The 20,693-nt window shown below is 39.4% G+C and overlaps 1 protein-coding gene across 1 annotated transcript in view; it reads right to left on the bottom strand.

The window, feature by feature from the left end:
* Nucleotides 1-20,693, bottom strand: part of COL14A1 (collagen type XIV alpha 1 chain) — a 117,526-nt gene that overhangs the window by 82,027 nt on the left and 14,806 nt on the right. The window lies entirely within an intron of this gene.

Here is a 20,693-nt window from a genome sequence, read left to right as displayed (position 1 = left end):
AAATTAAAACAATATTATTAATTCAACAATAAAGTTGTAACTCAATAAATATATGCCTTCTTCCTTCCACTAAGCTTAATAATTAAAGCTTTCTTCCATGGTCCAAGTGAGAAATAAGCAAAATTACTAAATGTGTTTGTTCTATATTCAGTAATAGAACAGTCTGGCCATTATCTACTCCATTTCTTTCATCAGGGTGTTCAAAATTACTGTTGGGAGACCCATAAAAATAAATCCTTTTCCTAAAAATACAATACTTGAGAAAGAAAAAAAAATTAACTGCCATATAACACAACCAAACCAGCAGTTCATTTTCATTCCCAATGTACATATACAATTAGTCCCAGTCCCAGTACACAGTTCATGACACTTAACCTTAGGCATAGACAATGCAGAGAGAGCTACCTAGAGATGCAGACATCCAAAACAGTTATCAAGGCCCCTTTTACAGTCAACATAGAAAACCAGGTGTTTCTATACATCTCAACAGTTCTGTAGAAAACCATAAGCTGGCACTGTAGACTTGTGAAGTTAGAAGTGAATTTCATCCCTGGGAGTTTAGAGCAAAACTGGAAGTCAGTTGAACCTGCTGTATTAAACCTAAGTAGGAGGCACTCAATACAGCAGAGGTAAAATGCAAAGACCTCAGATTCAAATTCACAGTCTCTAGGAGAATGAGCACCACATGAAGCTTTAATCTTACAGATATACGTAAAACACAAAAATACAAGAGCATTAAAAAAATGATGAGAATTAGCAGAGATGCATGTTAATGGTCTCTAAGGTTTAACAAGCTAATGGGTAAATCAGAGGAAATGGAAGCAGAGATAAGACACAAATTGCACAATAAATCAACTGAGAAGCCTAAACAGAAGTGCCAGTTTGAGAAAATGACAGGAAGGGAAGTAAGAGAACAGAAAATGTTTCTACAACCTCAGACATGACTGCCACATGCAACAGAAGTGTTTATGCGACTGTGAAAGGAAAGTTGCTGAAACAGTGGACACATATTGTAGGAAAGGAAAGCAACGGAATGATGTCACACAGGTATAACAAGTAAGAGTGTACATTTGAAGTACAAATAGAGCGAACTCCCCAACAGACTGACTATAGAATAAGGATGGAAGTAGGAAAGCCAAAGCAAAGCACATGAGTAGAAAAGACACGATGCATCATGAACCACTTAGGGATGAAAATCATGGTCCTGAATACAAATATAGATTACTGAAATAAGCTGCCTTCCAATTTTTTTCATCATTTGTGTAAGGATCCACTTCATAAATTAGTTCACAAAGAACACCAACACCTAACATGGTACTAACAGGAATCACCAAGTACACTGCTAGAAATGAAATGATCTTGAGCAGAGATGTTCAGCAAATAAAAGAAGTAATTCAGTAAGAAATAATCTAAAAGGTGCTCGCATTAGCTCACAAGAAGCTCTCCTGTTACAGAGGGAATAAACCACATGGCTAGCAACTGAAAATTCTGACACCATATTATCAATGACAATCTCTTCATTAAATACAAAACGATAGTCTCACAAGCAACAACAATCTGATGTGCAGAAGGTCTTCAATTGGTAATAATTAACAGTTAGATCCGTACTGTAGTGAAAATCCACTGAGCATTAAATCCAGTCCATAAAGTTACAGTTAATGGCTTAAACATGTACTACAAATGTTTTTAGAAGAACAGGGAACATTTCCTACGTGCAGCTAGCAATGCAGAATGAGTTCTAAACACATGACAAAAATTCCACTTACAAAGATGCCAAAACAAATATTTTATTTTAGTTTTTACAGTACAAGACAACGCTATTTGAATTGGCAACACATTTTAATGTATCAACACTGGGGAACATTTAGTAATCATCAGAAAAATGATCTTAAATTGGAAGATAAATCCAATGGAGGTCCAAATCTTTATGTCACTGAAGTCAACAGGAAAAATTCCCTTGATTTCAGTGGGACTTGAATCTGTTTTGTGATTTAATAGGAACCTACTGGTCATGGCAAAATTAATGTTTTAAATATCTTTGCCAAATAAACTTCCTGTTAATCAGTCTGCATTACTTGCAGTATTTGTCCTCCATTAACATGCGGTTCAATTGTGCCATTCTCCCACTGGCCATGATGAGCATCGCCAGCTTCAAAAGAACTCTTGGCAAACTAAAATGCTGTTCAACACCAGGAAGAATGAAAGCACTGGACCCCTGATTCACATCCAAGCAGCTGTACTACAGCACACATGTACCTTTTCAGTATTATCACAGCAGTTTAATCATATAGTCCAATGAGAATAACAGGATTTGTGTGGCTGTATTTTCCTTCTCTACTTCTAAAACCTTATGCTGAGTATGAAACCGAGTTATTACTCTGGGTCTTAATCATTTCATATCAACAAGTTTTGCCTATAAGGTTTCTTTAATCCTGCAGTGATGGCTTTGTGAATAAAAGCTTTTATTGTTTTTTCTAAATCCATTCAGCTAGGCAAAATCCAAAGAATAAAGAAAACAATAACGACATTCCTTTCAATATTTTATTTCCACATCATCAGATCAGAGCAAATAGTATAATGCAATTATTTTTTTGTTAAAGAAACATGTGGTTTGATCCAAGATTGTACTGATTCGTTCTTCGTAGGTGGGAGATACTTGTTGAATCTTTTCTGCATAAAACATTTAGGTTTTGTTACTTCTGTACACCCACTATTTGCTTATGTTTTCTCCTTGTTGTACTTAAAAGAATTGTAGAAAGTTCCCTAAAACGGAATAAACAACAGTGAGATATTAAACAGAATAACACACTGATAGAAATCTTTACAACCTGATAGGAATTCAAACACCATGACATCCTAGTTTATAAAGTTAGTCTAAAAGCCACAGTGAGTAGCAGATAATTTCTGCACCCCACTGGGATTAGCCAGTTTCCATTACCAGTTCTTGCAAATGTCTTTTTCAATAATCTCTCCATATAACCATACATGGTCATGAATTCCTGGAGAGTTTGAGCATAATTTTGAACATTTCAACTATCTACACATAACTTTAATAGGCAATTTTCCCAAGAATCTTTCTTAAAGGAAGATGACAGGAGAGCATTCCATATAAACACTGACTGTTGAAAGCTTTATAAGGTCCACTACAAGTTTCAATAGTGCACTCAGGTTATGCTTATTTCCCTTTTACTCAGTCACCAAGAAATGAGCAGTGAGAAAGAAGGTCCCACTTGCCTCTGAATTATACAATACTCACCACTTCCAAGAGCAGGACAGCAGGGAAGAGATCAGGTATTACCCAATTTTGCATAGTGTTTCCAAATGTTATTTAGAAAGCATTATTATACTTCAAGTGCTGCATTCCACAACAAACAATAACAGAGCCTGTGATTTTTAGGTAAGCAAAAATAACAGAATTGCACATATCACAAAGTTAGAAGAGCTTATATATTTTACAACAGCAGCTGTCTTCAGTGCATCCACCTACAACTGGTGGAGAATTTTTATGGGGAGAAAGTAAATTAATGGACTTTCTATAACAAATATACAGTCTTCCTAGCATTACTTGGCAGAAGGAACTTTCCACTCTGCCAGGAAGCTAACTGAGGAGGCAGGGACTTGGTCTGCTCATTTCTGCTTGTCACAGATGAAGGAACAGGCTCAAAATTTCACCTTCAAAGGCACCAGCATACAACTAAAGGCTACCAGCAATGTTTTATGGCAAGGTATTTGCACAAAATCTGCTTCAGTGTTGCCAAAAATCATATCATCATCAAGAATTTTTGTTCCTTTTTTTCAGGGAAACCTTTCGAAGAATAGCCAGCATTGAAGGAGCTTTGCATCTACCAAGTTAACTTTCCTACTTTTGATTCCTCAAGTCCCAGATACTAAAGGTATGCTTTTGCTTGCACTTCCAATATGCAAGTGCTACAGCACTATCAAGACCATGTCAAAATTTGGCTGAGAGTGAAGCCAATGATGGCAATACTGAAAAAAAAAAGATCCCGCTAGAATTTCCTGGGATAGAGGGAGAGTTATAAGAGCCTGCAAAACATGACCCTTGAGACATCCTATTAAAGGGAATGGAGTGCAGTGAGGCCTGGGAGGGGCTCTGGCAGGGCAGGGGCTGCACAGAGCACAGCAGGGTCTGCAGGCTTCTGGAAACACTGACCACCTCTCCGTTGGTGCATTTTCTACCCATGGATGTTCCTTCACACATGCATTCAGTGAGCAAGTGAACAATGGCAAAAAACAAAAGTTTGACAAAAAACCCTGCAAGCCTTACTTAGACAGAAATACAAAACTATGATTTTTAAACTAGAGTAGTGGCTCTTTGACCCTTGGAGTTAATACAACTACTCTTTCAAAGTTCCTTGAAAGTCAAAAGGAGAAGCAGCAAATATAGGCACTGCTACATGGGAGGACTCAGTGCCTTAGACAAACCAGTGCAATTTGCATTCAGTCATGATATGTTTTGCAGAAACACATTTGATATTTTGCCTCCCCTTGGTATGAAACCCTGTTCTCATTTTCAAGAGCCAAAACACACACTTCTGCTAGAAGTTAAGACTATAATTCTTTCTGAGTCTGCAATATGTCGTTTCCTTTCTTACTCCCTGTCACAGTGGAAAAGTCAAATAATATATATATGTAGAAGAGAGGAAGAAAGTTCAAGTAGGGGTCAGTAATAATACAGTACGAATAGAAGACTCATTCATGGCATAACAAAGCACAAAATGCAAGAAGCTTGTTGACAGAAGCAAGTGAAAAATACCTTGTGAATAAAGCATGAATAACAGAGAACAGCCAGTCCTCCACAGTGATCGACAGCACCACAGCTGAGCAGAAGCACCACTGAGGACAAGGGCAATGTAAATCTACATCAGCAAAATGTCACTTCTTTTTTTAAAAAAGGGTTAAAAAAATACAGGGACATGAGGCAGTGTTCAGCTCCAAAATTCAGCAACTCACTAGTCCACGCTCCTGACATTGATACTACTGCACTGTGCTGGTGATATCATCATTGCACTTGGACCTCAGTTTAACACATCCCGTATGTCAGGTCATGGACCAGACAATTCCATACAGCGTAACTGTTGTTCTGTGAACTAGATCCAACCATAGCTTGAATCTGAAGGACTCAAATGCTGGAACATCATTAGGCTGAAAGAGCAGCCCAACAAGGTTAGAAGTTTGTCCATGCTCTCTAGGAAAAAAAAAATAAATTAAGCAGCCAGCCTTTTCCCATGGAACTTACTCTGTTCCAGGAAACCAACAGAGGCCAACTGGTATGCCTACAAATTTGTTATTTGGGGGAGTTGGAATATTAAGACTTACTGAATCTGTTGCGTCCAGTCATATCACATTTGACTGTGAAAGCTGTAGAGTTCAGTAATTTTGTTTCTTTCAAAAAGTACAAAGTAGTAAGTAAATACTATTTAAAGCATACCTTCTGAATTTAAAGCCACAAAACCAATTAAAGCAGTAGCTGATAACACATTAATTACCTACATATACTGGTGATGATTCTCAAGTGTGAGAGAAGGAAGCATTCAGCCATTTTCTATGCACATTTACATACACACTCAATGACAGTTGTACTTCAGAAGTAATCAGACTTTAGAAGAACTTTTAGAACTTTCTTCCTAAATCTGAACTTTTTAATTTACTTGAGAGACAAAATAAATATAAAAGGTAACTATGAAAGAATGCTGATCTTTTCTTGCAGACCATTGTTGATTGATAGCACTGAAGCACCTGATGTCTGCTGCAGCTTACCAAATAGCAACACTAAACACTCTTGGTCTGTGCACAAGGATAGAAAAATATATTTTAAAATCCCTCTGCACTTAAACTGAGAGTTTAAATTTCTCTTCCAAAGGGCAGTGTGTCAACACAGAACAAAGCACACTGCTGGTCTTTCCTGAAACTGAAGTTCAACATGACAAGATGCCGTGTCCATTTATCCATGACTTACACTGAAGATGATCTGTGACCCTCCTGGAAAGTAAACGAAACCTATTAAACTCTTCTGCAGATTACAGTGATCATTCTCTACTTCTCTTTCCTCTCACTTCTGCATCTGAGTGCATGAATGTTTTAAATGAAACAGCTGTCTTAAAGTCTACATTACTTTTCAAGATGGAAAACTACAATTTTTTTTTAATATGGCCATACTTATTCACCATTACTATGTAATAAATATGCCAGGATTTAAAAGGCTTATTTCTCCCTTTACTTTAGTGAAGTATGAAATCCCCGATACAGTTTTCTCTGGCTATCTAGAAGACAGTTAATCAGGGCACTTCAGAAAAAATTGGTACTCAGATATCCTCAACATTAATTAAAGTGTAGATATAAATCCCTCTAACCATGATAAAGAGCTGGTCTGTGTCTGAGTTTTTAACACAACAGCTAAAGCAATGGAAAAGAGCCTGCCGAGAGAACAAGCTGTACACCTACATGAGTCAGTAACAAAGAACTAATTAAAAACTAGTTGAAGCAAACTGCTACAGCACTATTAAATTACAGCTCATTATTACAGCTCTAGGTACATAGGATGTTCTGGTCAGTGTGTCTAGAAACAAAAAGGATGGTGCAATAGTTACAGTGTAGAAGACTTCCAAATTCAAGGCCCTATATTACCTTCAAGCAGTTCTTGAAATAATATTTCCATAATGTAACCAGTGTAAATGTGTGGTGATCTTTAGAAGCATCACTAATTTGGGATGTCACATGTCAATCCACAAAATCCCAGGATGCCATTCATGCCATCTTGAATGTAGCAATTCTTCCATTCTCTAATTAGCAGAGATGTCTGAGTGACCACTTTACTCTAAGAAATCTTTAGCTCCCAGAATCACAGGTGGGAAGGGACCTCTTCAGTCCAGTCAAACTGCCCTGATCAAAGCAGAGACCACAACGGCAAATTGCTTCAGGTCATGTTCAGTCTCCAAGGATAAACCTGAGTAACCTGCTCCAGTGTTTTACCATCCTCACAGTAAAAGAAGTGCTTTCTTTGATTAAATAGAATTTACGGTTATTTTAGTTTGTGTCCACTGCCTCTTGTCCTTTGACTGGACTTCATCAAGAAGAATTTCCGCCTTCTTTATTTATTCCAGTGTGTATTTTTACACATTGGAAAGGTATCTTTCACTTGCTGTCCTACAAGCTGAATACTCCAGCTATCTCAGGCTCTCTCCTCTTATGAAAGATGCTCCAAGCCCTTAATCATCATCATGACCCTTCAATGGTCTCATCCCAGTAAGTCCATGTCTTTCTTCTACTGGGGAGCCAGCCCAGCACTGGACACAGAACTCCACATGTGGCTTCACCAGGGCTGAGCCGAGGGGAAAAATCATCTCCCTCAATCTGCTGACAACTTTCTTCCTAACATAGCCCAGGAGGCTGTTTGCCTTTTTTACTACAAGGGCCCATTGCTGGCTCATGGTCAACTGGATGTCCACCAAGACTCTCAGAGCCTTTTCTGCAAAGTTGCACTCCAGCCAGTCGGTCACCAGCATGTCCTGGTGCCTGGGGTTACTCCTCCCCAGGGGCAGGACTCTGTACTTCCCTTTGCTAATCTGCCACAGTTTGACACTACCTCCCTGCCTATGTATTGAGCTATATTTGAAAGCTGAGTTTGAAAGATTTTGAAGGTATGCAGAGAAGAGATGAGATATGAGTGGTATTTCACAAGCCACAGGAGCTACATCCCTGTGCTCACAATTTACTGTTTTCCCTTCCTTTATCATACTAGAAAGATCAGTGCAAAAGACCAGAAAATTTACCCCACATTTTTAGCCACATAAACAAATCAAACACAAGCAAAGATCCTGTTGAGACTAGCATTTACTTCTGAAACAACTGTCTGCATCACTACATAGCCCTAATTCTGCTAACTTTCCTGCATACAAGGAAACTAAATATGCTCAGGCATCAAGCTGGTGCTGGGCTCCACAGAGGCTCCTTTGGGCATTCCAGGAGAGCAGAGTACATGAATACCAAGGCTGTGTTTACTGGGGAATAACGAGCCAAAGACACACACTCCAAACCCAGCAGTCAGATAAGGAAACAGGACTCCCTACATGCAGACAGACTCATACAATCAGTACAGCTAACTACCCAGGTGAGAACACTTTTAGGCAAAAAACTTGGTCCCCTTAGCCAGCTAAGTTCTGTTACAGGCTACTACCTAGCACCTTTTAACCAAGGGACATAACTCAGCTGTAACACCAAGGCTTACCCAGCGCACAGGGCACCAGGCAAAAGGTGAGACAGTCCAAAATCAGTGGTCACAGCACCAAGCCTGAGAGAGTTCAAGAAGTGCCTGGATGATACTCTCAAGCACATGGTATGACTCTTGGGGATGGTCCTGTGCAGGGCCAGGAGTTGGACTCCATGATCCTTGTGGGAACCTTTCCAACTCGGCATATTCTGTGATTCTGTTTATTAAAATATCTGTCTGCTACCACCTTCTCAAAGTTTTTTTTTGTTCTTCCTTCAAGGTTGCCATACAAGTTTTAAAAAGTGGCAGGAGGTTCAATTTGTTACTATGTAGCTTCAGTTTCAAACATGAGGTAGTCTTACATCAAAGAGGAGCATCACTCGTGATTTACTGAGATGTTTGCCTAGAATATACATAGTCCTGAGCAAGCCTACAGACTTCCAATTATGAGAATTCATGCTGCCAGATGATGAAGAACTGTTAAGGAATGTCTCAGCAGGGTAATAATGAAAGTGTTTCAATAACGAAACATGCCAACAAGGACCCTGAATCTGGCTTAAGGGAACATTTCTTGCTGCCAGCAGAATCCAGCCATGTCAGCACACTGCGGATTGGATAGATGCTCAAGAGCTAATGACTTGAAGAAATGAAAAGCAGTCTGAAGATAATGAAAGACCATTCATTCACCTGAGCTTCTATTAATCTATCATTCAAGGATGTGAATAGCAGTCTCCCACTTCAACTAAGAATAGATAACACAAAAAAAGGTCAGTGCCTCAGGAAAAGCTACCAAAGAAAAAAAGAGCCCAGACAGGTTTTCATTTACTAATGGTTCAGATTTACCAAGCATTATATGGATTTACTATGCAGAGATATAAGGAGAAACATAACTCAAGGGTTATAAACCTGAGGATAAGCATCTCTTAACTCAGCAGTTGTGAACCTGAGTAGTTCTGGTATCAGGAGGTAGATCACTTTATGACAAAAATGAAATTTGCATTTAGGTCCCAGATAGGCTCTCTTTTTCTGCTCAGAGAGTAGAAAGAAAGTTGTAAAGTTGCTTTCTTTTTCTGAACTACAGATTCTTTAGATATCTATGTCAACAGTGTGTCTGCTCTTAAGTGAAGCAGATGAACTCAGGGAGAGTTCCTAAAAAGGGACAGGAGACAGGGAGGGACACTGTGTATAAGAGAAAGGCAATCTGTCCAATCTCCAGCTTCTGCCTAGCCTGGAACACTTGTGAGAGGCAATACACAACCACAACCATTCATATGATGTTAACATACTGACAGATAGAAGAAAAGCAGTTCCTCCTCCAGAAAGGAAGAGCCAGGAGATAAGCAAGAATTCCTGGTTAACAATGGAAATTGGTCATCATTTCTAATGCCAAGCCTTCTATTTTTGGAAAAAAGCAAGGGTTTGCAATCTGGCATATATATAACAACCTCCAAATTAATACTCACTCTGAAACTAGGCTAAGGTAAATAAAATTTAACACAATTTTACACATATCCAGAATAGACAAGGCAGTTACAAAATACATACGAGACCCTTCTTATGTTGAAATCAGTTCCTTGCTCCAAATCTCTCTCTCTGTTCTTCTCGCTTCCCTGACATCACTTCAGTCAGGGATTTCTTCTGTCAGGATCAAAGTGCACAACTCAAAGTGAACCTTTCCCAATTCCAACTTTCATAGCAACTTTCAGGTCTTCATTTTCAAGCTTGTTTTCTCTCAAAAGTATATTATTATCTTATTTGGACTATTTCAACACACTTGCAAATAAACTAATGGCTATTTGGCCAGATGGTAGATGTAAATGCTGCAATCTCTAAATGTAGCTTGCTTGGTTTTCTCCAAAGCAACTAACAAATGACAGCAAGGGGAAAGCACATAATTCTGTCCATGTCAGCGCTGATACTTCCCATTAGGTTTTTCAGCCGTGGGAGGCATGAAGGAGTCTTCCAAATCACCCTGGCCAGGTCCACAGAAGTATTGCCATTGCGGAATGAAATCCAAGTCACAAGTCAAAGGACAAAAAAGTTATTTCCTCCAGAGAAATTCTTATGATGAATTCATGGAATAAGCATTGATCATCCACAGCACAATGAGCTAAATTTTCTGGACAGTAAAGGGGAGTTTACCCAAGAGTTTCCTTGCAACAGAATTCTTCCATAAGTCCTCCAGTGACTAACAAGGAATTTCTAATACACAAAGCTCTGCATGGCAGCTCACAGGTTTATAAACTAGCCTGGAAAATTAATGGATGCCACTCATCAAATTCTACCTTTTGAGAAGTACAGAAACCAGCATGGCTTGTATGCAGTATCCTAAATTCATATATCAAAAGAAGCAAGGGTACATTCTGACAAGTCTACTTCACCTCCTGTTTTTAACAGATATTTGCATCACCTGAAATTGAGAGAGAAGATGATGTCCAGGAGGAGTCACACAGAAGAATGGAAAGCCATTACAACACTTGGCACAAGTTAAAAAATAATCACTCTCAAAAAAACCCCACGCTCTAACATGGGTGGGGGCCTGCTGACAGGATTGCTGGGCAGGTTCTACGTGGAGTCCAGTGCAGAGATCTTCTAGCACACATCAGGATGGCAATCTGACTAGCAGTGAAACCACTGAAACCACGGTCTTCAGGCATTTCAGTAACAGTCCTATTGGCTAAGATCAGGTGGTTAGGTGCAGCTTTCACTAGTGAAAGCTGAGATAGGAGACATCATGAATCCTCTGCTTGGGTTAAGATTGGGAAGAACAAAGCCAAGTGAGTCCAAAGCCAAAGCATCTGAAACCAAAATTAGATCTAAAAAATTATTTCTGGGCTAAGCAGCTTCAGAGTGGTCAGAGGAGCATGGTGAGGGGAGCATAATTCTAAATGCTTGCCAAAGCCTTGTGGTGATCCAAAATGTTCTAAGAATGCTGCAGCATTGTCCAAGCATTCCCCAGTCTTCTCAAGGGAGGTGTGGGGATCTGAGGCCACCCCCTCTAAAGAAGCATGGAGGATAGATTCATTTCTATGTTCATATTGCTTTTAATTGATTAGTAAATGCTAGAACAAGCAGATATACACCACACACTCAAGCTACTCATACTCAGGTCAAAGGACCACATGTCACTGCATGTCGCACAGTGCTGAAAGGCAGTTTTTGGTAAAGACTAGAAAAATATTTGTCAAGATGGTAAGCACAGAACTGAAAAGTAAAGTGAAAAGAAAAAAAAAGTCCTGAACACCCTCCACAGAGCACATCCTCAGCTGTGAGGTAGTTAATGACAGCAAATGTGCATCCCATTTCATACGCGACAAGGTAATGTATCCACATACCCCCTACAGACACTGCAAAGATGAAATATTCAAGCCTCAGTACCATGTATATACATCTTTTAGGGAAATATAGACAGCAGCCTACCATTGAGACAAATGCAATCAATAATTTGAAACTTCACTATAATTTGTGATGCAGACTTTAATCTACAAATGTCCAAAAATGAAACCTATCATATAGAAAGACTCCACAATGTTTAAAGAACTTAAGAAATCCCCAAGTAGGAAATGTGTTTGTTCCTATTCTGCGGCATCAAGAAGGTGATGCTAAAGACTAATGGTGAGGGTTATGTCTACACTTTGTAATGGAGAATAAGGTAGAACACCTTGAGCTAACTAGTTCTGAGCAGGCTAGCACATTCACCAGGGAGAGTGCTGTACTGAACAACAGAGCTGCACTGCTCTCTGTTTTGAATTAAACGTGGTTGCATCCAGCTCAAGCAACCCTTTGATACGATATAGCACTGCACTGGAACAGAAGAAAACAAAAGGCAAGCAGAAACTTTGTGATTCCCTCCTGTGAGAGTCCAGCATACGCCCAAAACTAAATGGTAATTACACGATCTCATGAGGCTGTCTCATGAGGTATCTTCCAAGATCTGCAACTCATTTTTATAATTTGTACTCACATTTTGATAACTTGAACTTACTTCACAACATGGTCTGTTGATGGTTCAGACTGTTGGGGATTACTGCTTAGGGAGTAATGAGACACGGGATACAGGAACAAGCATCTGGGAGTTGTACAAGATCTAGTATGAGATGTTAGGGGAGGAACCAAAAGCATTAAAAGGGAGGGATCAAGGTGGTTTGGGGAAGAACATGCATGGGAAAATAGGAAGATAAAGGGATCAAGCCAGTGGCTGGTTAGTAGTACTTGCCTGGCCAAGCCCTGTGCTTGATCACCCCAGACCTAGTGGGATTACATGCTTAGTCTTGCTACTGGTTGGGGCTGGGGCAACCCTGCACACTTCTACTGGGCTAAAGGGTTCAGTGGCCCCCAATGCAAGACAAAAAATAAATAGTACTGAAAGTAGAAGAGCCAAGTACCTTCCAATAAACTTTGCTTTTATCCTCTGATTGCAGAATCAGATAAATCTGCAACGGCTGAGAAGACAAGGACTGTTTAGGAAGAACAGAATGGCACTGGGGGAAAATGCCCACACAGCATAGTTACGATTTCTTTTTTCTGCAGCTCATAATCAAGAGCTAAAGTGTCCTCCAGAAAGCTCAAGAAAACACTGCTAATAAGTCAGATTATAGGTTGTATAAAGACACAGTTAATGAGTTCCATAGCCAGGGAGTTCAGCAAGTAATAAAAAAAATAGAAAAATGCCATGACTAAAACCAACATTTGCAGTTACATTAGCCAGGATGAAGTGAGTTAAACTATGAAACACTGCCAATGGAGCAGAAGTTCAGAAGGTATTCATTCCTGTAGCTTAGTCAAATACCTCATAGCACTCATTTCACACTGTCTAGTAACACTTACTGAAGCATCTGACATTAACTAACTAGTCAAGTTAATAAATTAGATAATTAGTGTCTTCTCCTGAATAGTATCTTAATATATCTCTCCCTGGATTTCTTCTACTCTGCTTAAGTAGTGCCATTCAACAGCTACAAAGTGAATGTCAAAGTTTATTTGCATCAAAGGCGATAGGAGTGTTAGAAGAAGAAAGCAAATCATTGGATTTTTTAAGCTTACTGCACCTCTCATTTCTATCACTATCCAAAGGCTGATTCAACCTTCAGTGCAAGAGTTATTATAACAGAAACCTCAGAAACCATGTATACCACGGTATTTTGAGAAATTATATGCCTTTTGCATTACTTGATAGGTGCATAGCACTGGAAGAAAAATATGTTATTAAAAAAAAAATCATTCAAAAACATATATGTTGAAAGATTGTAGAAATAATCTAAATAATAACATCACTAAAAATGTACAATACATTAGGAAGACACAAAAAAAAAAAAAAAAAAAAAAAAACAAAAAAAGCTATTCCACTGCAAGACAAAATAACTGCAGATATGTCTACATAGTTTTTGCAGGGAGCTGAGGACTCCAACTATGTTTGAGGCAGAGATTAGGAAGCTAAAAGTTATGATCACAGGAAAAACTACAAAAGATCCGGCACCGAAGGGACATTGTTTCTGCAAGATTCAGAGCACTGACAGATCACACTCACCTGAAAGAAACTGCTAGTTATCTATTCCTACTTAGCAGGTAAGTATCACATGACTGATGTTTCAGGTGTCACTCCATGACACTTTATGATACTAAATGCTGAAAGTGCTAAAAACTTGACATTTAGTACAATATAACCAAAGTCTCCTCTCTGTGCAGCACTGAGTAGTGAAGAAAACAAAGAGGAGAGTGGAACCAGCATGTGTCAGAGGGAACTCTGACTGAATGAACAGCCATTCTTCATAATATTTATAACTTATGTGTGTGTGTGTATATATACAGGCATATCTGTATGCACAATAATAATAATGATAATGTACCACTAGTAGCTTTAAAATCACTAAAGGTCCCTAATAATATTCAATTCTTTCAAAGGAAACATTTGTTTATCTGTTGGAGTCCGAAAATTCAGACACCAGAAAAGAAACTGCTAGGTTTAAACAGCAAACCTTGAGTCATAGAAGCTGGAGAAAAACTCTTTTCAATGACCTCATCACTGTGGATTCTTCCTGCCTTCTCCAGCAGGGAAGAGACTCCTTGCATGACATTATCACATGCCCTGCCCAAGCCAGAGAGTCCACACCCTGATCTCATCAGACCTGTGCAGAAGACCTATTGTATCTTATCTCTCTCTCTGTGTGTTCCCTGAATCCTTGCATCCCGTAGACCTGAATACCTGTTTCCCCGCAAAATCCCCTAAAATAAAATGGGTTTTTCCCCATGAGGTAATTCCTAAGACCAAGATTCGTCAAGCTGAGTTTTCCCCTATTACTTCACCTCTGTGAAACCCCCAACTGTAATAGAATGAATATGCAAACCCCCCAATGAATATGTAAACCCCCTGTTAAATATGTAAACCCTAAACCCTTTAAATATGAACTTGTAAATCCAATAAAGGATTCTAGCTTCTTGCCTCTGCTGGGAGTAAGTAGATATTGACTCGCTACATTTATCCTTACAGGTAATTTTTACCTCTTTGTCCAAAAAAAATTTATATTTAAATTAATATACAAATGCAGGAATATCGATCAAGACACATGAAGTCAACTATTCAGTTTTTAACGTTAGTTCAGATTATATTACCTACATACAGATTATGTAACCTGGCATCTGCATCTTGCTATTATACTTTGTGGCAGCCAAGGTATGGCATTACACAACTCATTATATAGAGTCTCTGCTTTTCTATCTCTAAGGCCCACTATGATTTCCACACTGTTTTTCACTCACCCAGTGCCTAATTTTTTCCACTGCCAAGTTATCCTTTCTATTTTCATGGCTCCACATATTAGCTAAAAAATCTTTTCCCTGAATTTCTACCTGCTTGTCTCAGTCTTCCACAATTAGAAACTCAGATCTAGCTTTTATTGTCAATTGATTTCTCCCAGACCTTTCTCTAATATGCCTTTTGGGCACAGAACTGAGGGGCAATATCTGTTTTCTCAGATCTTCCAGTTGGCTCTGCACTGGCCCAGAAAGCTCAGGCAATGTTCTGCCAGTTTGGCTCCTGGCACATGGTAAAGGTGACTCCATCAGAGACACGCATCTAAGGGATTTAAAAAGCTACAGTTCTCCCAGGCTTTTTAACTCAGCCACAAAGCATTAGATTTTTATAGAAATCATTGAAAAAAACACACCTACCCCTAATGGACTTGCTCCAGAGATGAAACACAATTTTCAGTAGGGAAGACTGAACGAAACACCATGTTCTCTACTGTGAAGACCCCTGACCTCCCTAACAAGTCATATTTAGTGTATGACTACATTATATGTGCTTTACAATGAGAAAGTAGCTGTAACATTGTGATACATAAATCACAATCTTTTATGGGAGCTTATTTCCCATTGTTTTAATAGTCTATAGCCTGTAAAAGGTTTATCCTGACAACACCTGATCCAGAAGAGAAATCTGGCCCATGCATGCTCTGTGCGGTACTAAATCTTCTTTATTGGATATTTGCATATGGGAATTTCCAAACAGGATAGGTTAAAGACATTGTAAAAGCTTTACTCTAGTAAAGCACTAATAGAGCATCTCTGGTATTGGGTGTTTGTGGCCAGGTTTGGCAGGATGGGGGCTGCAGAGGTGGCCTTTTCTGAGAAGCGGCCACATGTGCATGGACAGCCAGTGGCACCTCTGGAAAAACATATTTAAGAAAGGACAGAAAATTTCAGGCAAAGAGAGGAGGAAGAGGGGAAAAGGAGTGAGAAACAAAAGATGTAACCCCAAGGTCAGACAAAGGAGTGCTCCATGGCAAAGCAGATATTCCCTGCAGCCTGTGGATGACGTACATTGGAGAAGAAAGGTCTGAGACAAAAGGAATGGCAGAGAGAAACCACTACGTCCCGATCATAACCCCAAAACACCCCTTTTGTACCACTTGCTTTCTCTCTGAAGGGACTTGAACTGAGTATAACTTGCAGTGATAACAAGGGAGGAGGAGAGGAGTCTGGGAGGAGGTCAAGCCGAGCCTGGGAAAATGGGGAGGAAAGCTGTTGTTTTAGTGTTTGTCTTTTTTTGTTTCCCACTACACGCATTAGCAATTTTTTTTACTGGCAATAAACTAAGTAAATCTTCCCCCACTTGACTCTGTTTCCCTACCATGGTAATTGTAAGCAGTCTCCCTGTCTTTATCTCAATCCACAAACTTTTTCATTCCTGTTCTTCCTCTCTTCTCTCCAATCCTGCTGGGGAGAGGAGTGAGCAAGCAGCTAAGTGGGATTTTTGGCTGCTAGCCTAGGATAAACCACCATACCTCTCAAATAAAAAAAACCCAAAAATCAAATCAACAAGCAAGAAGATAAAACTGGCCCTCGGTGTTTTATTGTTTTTATTGAAATAGGTAGCTACACCCAGTTCAGATACATAAATACCCTGCAGAAAAAGATATAGTCACATATTTGCCAAAGGATATAGTCAAAACACTGTGATTCTCCCCTCCCCAAAGGGATTTGATTAGAGAATCAGTCAAAGAAGCTCTCTGAGAAACTGTAAAACATCCAAGAAGGCACAGAATGTATTAACCCCTGTCATTGTACAGAAAGGAGCTTTGTACATGAGGGAGCTGGCAAAGTGCCAGGGTACAAGTACTCAGATATCAGTGCGTGCTGAAAGAAGCTGCATCTGTGAGCTTCTTCTCAACAGAGAGAAAGAGAGAAGGCTTCTGACATTATTAATATGAGTGTACCTAGCAGTGATAAATCACTAAGCTGGAAAATGACAGGTTCTGAAAAATATAGAAAGGAGACTTAAGACTTGAAAGTGGTTGTGCAGAAGAGCTACAGAAAATTTTTGGAAATCAAATATAAAGTGAGCATTTGATGGACGAATGTTACACATTAAGCCTGAATTAATTTGGCACCATGACATCACTGGATATACACTGGAGGTTTGCTTGCGATAAGAGCATAGTACTTGGAGCAGGAAAGGAGCACATCTTTTCAAACCACTTGAATGGGTAGGACAGAATAGGTGGAAAATTTTAATCTAGGTTACTGAATCTGCTGGAAAAATTACTAGCAAGCCATACAAGCCACCAACAGCGTTCCATAAAGACAGACAAAACTCTAATACAATCTTCTGTCTTCAATGACTAAACAAGAAGGTAAATTTGGGAGTTCAGGAGAAGGTATACACACCTGCCAGCACGGCAGAGCCTCAGGTGAAAACTGTATAATCAGTCCTCCAAAGCAAAGATGAAAATAAAAGTGAGATGCTTTGGAACCATCTAGAATCATTAATACAGATAACCATCTTGCATTTCTTAGCAAAGAGCTGGCTTTGACGAACAGAAGGGTTATGGTGAAATCTTTTTCCATTTGAAAGAGAAATTTCTGGGCTTTATTGTGTGACCCTGATGAAAGTATATTAGCTAAGTATTCATAAACAAGTTTATATGATTATGATTATGCCTCTTCTGTCTTTCAGGAAAATCAGCAGGATACACAATCCACAAGCTGGAGCTTGTATTATTGACAGAGTTCACATGCTTTTTCATACACACTGACAAGTATATTGCTGTGCTTCATTAGTTTCGTCCCAAAACAATGATTCCAGATTTTCTGGCCTACTCAATGCCAAATCTGTCCTAATATTCATGTTGGAGAATTCTGTCACATAATTCTCCATATGCAGGAGAATGATATTTGTCCTTCTAAGGCTTGCAAAGACACTCTAGTTTCTTCTTATGTAAGCATCCTTCTGTAACAAGTGGAGCAGATGTTCACAGAAGATACCTCCTTACATCAAAATTTGACACTAATAAATGAAGAAATAGGATTTTGCTACTCTTTCACTCAAGGCAAGAGCAGAAGCCACAACCACTGACAATACCAATCTGGACAACAGCTGTTTTCAATTCTTTTTATGGCCAAAGATTGCTCTTGTTTACAGGTAAGATTCTACTTAACTCAACCTGGCCACTATCATAAAAGATAAAAAAAATTTCTACAAATACATTTAGTTAACAGTAAGTTCACACACAGTACTACACTGGTTGGGAGTGTTGATCTGTTGGAAGATAGTAGGGCTCTGCAGAGGGATTTGGACAGGTTGGATTGATGGGCCAAGGCCAATGGTAAGAGGTTTTACAAGGCTAAGTGCCAAGTCCTGGACTTGGGTCACAACAACCCCATGCAGCACTACAACAACCCCAGGCAGGGAAGCATGGCTGGAAAGCTGTCCAGAGGAAATGGACATGGGGGAGCTGGTCGATACCAGCTGAACATGATCCAGGAGCATGCCCAGGTGGTCAAGAAGGCCAATGACATCCTGGCTTGTACCAGAAACTGTGGCCAGCAGGACCTGGGCAATGATTATCCCCCTTGTACTCCACTGGTGAGGCCACACCTCAAATTCTGTGTTCAGCTCTGGGCTTCTCACTACAAAAAGGACATTGAGGTGCTGGAGTGTGTCCAGAGAAGGGCAATGAAGTTGGTGAAGGGTCTGGAGGACAAGTCCTATGAGGAGTGACTGAGGGAGCTGGGGTTGTTTAGCCTGGAGAAAAGGAGGCTAAGAGGGGACCTTATTGCTCTCTACAACTACCTGAAAGAAGTTTGCAGTGAGGTAGGGGTTGGCTTCTCCTCCCAGATGACAAGTTATAGGACACGGAGAAATGGCCTCGAATTGCACTAGGGGAGGTTCAGGTTGGATATTATGAAAAATTTCTTCAGGAAAGAGAGGTTAAGCATTGGAACAGGCTCACCAGGAAGTGGTGCAGTCACCATCCTTGGAAGGGTTCAAAAAACAAGTGGACATGGCACTCTGTGAGACAGTTTAGTGGGCATGGTGGTATTTGATCAAAAGCTGGACTTTATGATCTTGCAGGTCTTTTCCAACTTTAATGATTCTAATAACTTTTGTGCTGTTAACTCCCGTGGTCTTACCAACTGAATGAAGGATATAAACACAGCCACAGAACGTATCAGGGTTGCTATTAAATCCATCAAATTTAACCATACATTAAATTGTTATGAAACCAATTAACTGCTAGCCTGAATTCATTTGGTCATACTCAAATCATTTCCTGTCAAACATCTGCAGAGGATGAAGTTATTATTCATGGTTTTGCCATAAAATTTGGCACATTTCTCTCACAGACTCTTCCTTATTTGTTTGATCCAATTTCAATATGATGTGAAACAGTCTTTATATATTAAACTAGGAAGGGTTTGATAACATTACTCTGAGTATCAGTTCTGAGTTCACTTCTACCCCAGCTATACATATTTTGCTGATGCTGTTATTTTTGCTCAGTGTTTTTGCTTGGAATCTCACCCGACTCCCACTGAAGTCACTCAGTTGGAATCTCCATCACTTTGAATAATCATTATACTGCGCAAAGGGAAGAAATATGCAATAGCTAGTAGGAAAAGGGTCCATTACTTTACAATAAAATATAGCTGGGTTGGGAATAGGGTTAAACAAATTCAAGAATTCATAAAAATTAACGTTTTTTCTTTCTGGTCAGGTTTGCTGATCAAGAAGTTCATATGTTTTGTCATCGTTTCAAATGTATACCTCAGTCTTCTAGTAAAACCTGCCACAGTAAGAGTAAGGCAATAGTTTTTCACAAGTGCTAGAGGGAGATGTATTTTGCTCTGATACAAACTGCCCTGATACAACAGAAGTTCAGATAAGTAAAAAGTTGTGCATGGAGGAGGAAAGTGACTGAGCTAAAGACTTCACAAGTAAACAAGAATCCTAAAAAGGGAGAGACTGCAGATCCAATCTCCTCTTGCCAATTGTATTTTTGCCCCTACGCCATGAAAAAGCATAAATTCTCTCCCACAGTCTGGCAGACACTTTCCTCTGTCTGCATTTAATCAACATTTTCCTATTACAGGCTCAATTTTCCCTCCTTCAACTTTTATCACTTGTCCTTCATTAAGAAAGCAAATCACATTTTCCTTCTTTAGTTTCTTCCAACTCAGTTTTCCTCCAGACATGATGTAGGAAAGATCACCTATCCACTACCCCATCATGTACTAGCAGGTATAACTTGTCTCTTTAAGTGTTGCAAACTCTAGCTAACATTTTTCCCAATGTACCCAATGGAATTCAAGGGTGCTTTGGCTTGAGAAATGCTATATGGAAACAACTTTTCATAGTGCTAATAAATAAAACATGACACAAGTATGTGTGGTAAGAATAAAAATCCACTGAAGTGAGAAAAATTTGCATGGGCTTCAAGGAGCTTTGGGTGAGGCCTTTGATACTTGCATTCCTGGAGACAGAGCCAAAAGGGAAGGGGGGAAATGGCATCCTTGAAACTGTCCAGTTCATTCACAGAGAGACTATTTAGGCTCATATTAAGCTCTTCTCCTCTGTGCTTGTTCTGTACACCATAAATAATCACTGAAGGGAATAATTAACGTTGGGGTTACTTCATAAAGAAGATGCTATTTGAATTTTAGAATAACAGGAAATAGAGCTGTATAT

Source organism: Pipra filicauda, unplaced genomic scaffold (assembly GCF_003945595.2).
Source record: "Pipra filicauda isolate LSUMZ 115617 unplaced genomic scaffold, ASM394559v2 scaffold25_size4600443_pilon, whole genome shotgun sequence".
NCBI lineage: Eukaryota > Metazoa > Chordata > Aves > Passeriformes > Pipridae > Pipra > Pipra filicauda.
Note: the sequence above shows the minus strand (reverse complement) of the source record. Positions and strands in the feature narration are given on the sequence as shown.